Here is a 3,611-nt window from a genome sequence, read left to right as displayed (position 1 = left end):
GCCTCCCATTGCTCCCCAGTGAACCTCCCAGTGTCAGCAGTACTGCCCAGTGTCCCCAGATAAACACACCCTTTGCTCAGTGCATGACCATCTCTCCTAGCCAGGAAGAAAACAAGGCAACAAAGTTGTTGACAGCAGCGATGGTGATGGAGATCTTCAGACTGGAGGAGCTCTTGTGTTGCTGCAGCCACCCCAGCATCCCTTGCCAGCTCTGCTGTGCCCAAACTCCTCATCATTGATGCATGCCAGAAGATCATCAATGTCTGCGATGTCCTCCGGGCTGCCTGCGCTTGTTGTCACTGCTGGAAAAGCAGTCTGGAAAAAGCAATCTGGAAAAGTAAGTTCTTTTTACTTGAAAACTTCTCAGTTCCTTCTGATCTTGATATACAAAGTAGTTCCAAGTCCCTGTAGCTTTTGTGTTTTCTTTTGCAGAAGGACACACTGCCACAGCCGGCTGAACTTTTCAGAGGCTAAATTTAGTTTGCATGATATGTTAAATGAAATGTCTGAGTTGAAAGAAGTGAAAAGTAATTCCCCATTGAGAGTTTTAGGGTGTGAGGATGGTAGGTGTGGGAAGGATTGGAGGCATGGCATTGTTTTCAGCAGGATTGCCCACCATTTTGCTTGTACTCTTACACAGAAAAATACAGCATAAGAATTCTTCAGTTTGGGAATATATGAAGCAAGCCTTTAGACAGCTTCTGAATTGATTCCCATAGATTGTGTACAGCTAGTTTGTTTTGGCTGTGAATGTTTTGTTGCAGTAAGGGTTTGAGACACATAAGAGCTTTGTAAAAATGGGCTTTATGTTTCTGGTAGAGCATTTCTAAATAGGAGCAAGGTTAGAGGTTTATAAGATCATCAAGTTGAAAGCTGAAATAGCTTTGTGAATATATGTGAATATATTACAGCTACCACTGAACTCTGAAGTTTATGGACTCCTGACTCTTCTTATGGACTGGATCTCAGACGAGCACCTTAGCATATTCAAAAGGCAAGAAGAAATACAGGACAGTGTGTAGCCTTAGTCCAGTGGAAGAACCTACATCCAGGATAAGTGTTTGAAGGTAAAGGGACTTGGAATTGCTCTGGTTCATACGTTTTCAGATTCATGTATGGATTGACTGATTTTATTTTGAGAGTAGAACAAGACAGCCTGTTTTGCAAAGACTTTGGATATAGTAATGAACGCAGAACAACAGATACCAAGTCGGTATTAATCCCAGCAGACAGGTGCAATGGCTAATTTGTCATTTATAAAACAGAGCCATTGTTTTGAAGAAGTGTCAAGTTCAGTGTCAACTTGAGAGTTTCAGCCTATCTTTTATTATTGCTGCTGGTGATTTATCTTGTATTTTATGTGTAAAAGATACTGTATCTTTGTTTTTCCTACAGAGATGCACACTCCTAATTTAAAATGTTTTAATGTCTATGTCAGATATTGAAATTTCAGTTAATGACTTATAACAGATGATACAATGCTATACTGAAAGTCCTCCCTTCCATCTCTCTGGGGGTACCAAGGCTTGGAAATCAGTGCGGTGTTAGGGAGTTTTACTGATTTCCTTCATTCTGTGAAGGGTTTGTAGGCCCTGGTGTTGGCCTCAACACAATGTATCTCTGCATTGCATGGAAACCTGTGTAAAACATCAAACCTGTCTAAGGAGGTAATCCTTTTACCTCTACAGGACCTGACCAATGAGTGTTTGCACATGCAATCTGATAACTCCAAAAGTAATCTGAGATTTTGGCTTTGCGTACAAGCTCTGGAAACAAGGCTGTGTCACCTGGGAAGAATACAGGGATGCCGTCCGGACTTGCAGACGTGGGATCAGGGAAGCCAAGGCGCAGGCAGAACTGAACTTGGTGAGGGACGTGAAAAACAATAAGAAAACCTTCTATAGGTACATCGGCCAGAAGAGACAGGCCAAAATGGGCATACCTACTTTGGTAAGTTTAAAAGGAGAACTGGCTTCAACAGATGAAGAGAAAGCTGAGGTGCTGAATGAGTTCTTCACCTCGGTCTTCACTGGTTGCCAGGATTCTAGTCTTTTTCATGTCCCTGAGCCCTGCATCCCCAAACCTCTATGTGGGGACCAAGGAGGTAAATCCCTCCCCACTGCAAGGGTAGAGCAAGTCCGAGAGTGCCTCCTGTCATGGTTTTGTAATTTTGTAATTTTGCTATCAGTATTCCACATCATAACATCATGTCAAGTATGGATACTTCTGTTGAATGTGCAGTCCACAGAAGAAGACTACATATCCCAGAGAACAACAGGAGTAACAATAAGTCACGGGACCAGGACTCTATATAATCTCGTTCCCAGGCTGGAGTGCCCTCTTTCTTCTCTCGAACTTCTCGGAGAGTGGGAAGCGTTCCAGCCGTGTCGCCTAGAGTTCACAGTAGGCCTCTCGGTTTTCGGAGACTCTCTCTCTCTCTGTTTCGTTTGATTTGTTAGCCTTAATTATATTATATTGTGTTATCTTGTATTTCGATATCATATTTAGTAAAATAAGTTTTTCCTCCTTAGATTGTCGCTGTTTTATCCCACTCCCCTTTTCCCCCTCCTTTCCGGGCCCCGGGGGGGGGGGGGCGTGGGGTGGCTTCCCCTGTCACGGGCATAGGTAAATCTAAGTAACCCGTGACAGATTTTTGGTGGAGAATGCGGGCATAGAGCTTTTTAGCTTTTAGAACGACTCTCTCTTTGCTCTTAAAGAGCTTCGTTACGGGAGTGTTGGGAGCGCTATCTTTTCGTAGCTGCTCACGGAGAAAGTGACCTTGAAATACCAGACAAATTGTCAACATTAAGGGCTGCTGCACATTCTCAGCATTGCTATCTAACTTTTGTGTAGAAAACAAAGGGATTTCTTTCTCCCTTAGAGCAAAGCTAGCTAGCTCTGACTTTTATAGAGCCTGCCAGCTATGAAACCACTCTTCATCCCAGTTGCTCTGTTTAAGGGATTGAAAGCAATTATGATCTTCTTAAAGTATTGGTCAACTATTAACACCATAATTTGGTGTTGTGGAATTGTGCAGGTATATAGCCTAATAAGGTGGATACTGATGGAGACACCTGCCTGGTACTTTTATGAGATGTGGTATGGTCAGAATTTTGGCATCTACACCCCAGATGGAATTGTGAATTTTACAAACACTTGCATCCCAGATGGAACAGGCAATTTTACAAATACTTGCATCCCAGATGGAACAGGCAATTTTACAAACACCACCATGTTTAATTCATTGTACAGGCTAAAAAAACCCTTTTTATTTAGGTTGTACTCTCAGATTTCCACACGCTTTTCAATAACTGAGATAGGGTTCATACTTGCATTCATGTTATCACTATCAATGCATGCATATATGTTCCTATGCATTCGTTCTATGCGGAAGTCTCCTCCAGAACCAGAGAATGATGACTGGCAGGGAATATGGAAAGGTTTAGGAAAAGTCTTAGAAGCATGGGGACCCGCAGTGTCATGGGATTTCACTCTTGAACACCTAAGGGACCCTAAGAAATTAAGTGAGTATTTGGGTCAGAGATCTAAGGAGGTAAACCTTATGTGGGGTTTGGCTTATGCATACCGTGCTTTGTATCATACTATTCTGG

General features: G+C 42.6%; 1 long non-coding RNA gene across 1 annotated transcript; it reads left to right on the top strand.

Annotated features, from left to right (window-relative positions):
* Positions 1 to 250: 250 nt before the first annotated feature.
* Positions 251 to 2,111, top strand: LOC146758079 (uncharacterized). The gene is made up of 3 exons (XR_014935384.1): positions 251 to 337; positions 912 to 1,067; positions 1,689 to 2,111. It is a non-coding gene; the product is annotated as an uncharacterized LOC146758079 (long non-coding RNA).
* Positions 2,112 to 3,611: the final 1,500 nt, after the last annotated feature.

Source organism: Coturnix japonica, chromosome 17 (genome assembly GCF_054131305.1).
Source record: "Coturnix japonica strain WE chromosome 17, WE-NBRP24, whole genome shotgun sequence".
In the NCBI taxonomy this organism is placed as follows: domain Eukaryota; kingdom Metazoa; phylum Chordata; class Aves; order Galliformes; family Phasianidae; genus Coturnix; species Coturnix japonica.
Note: the sequence above shows the minus strand (reverse complement) of the source record. Positions and strands in the feature narration are given on the sequence as shown.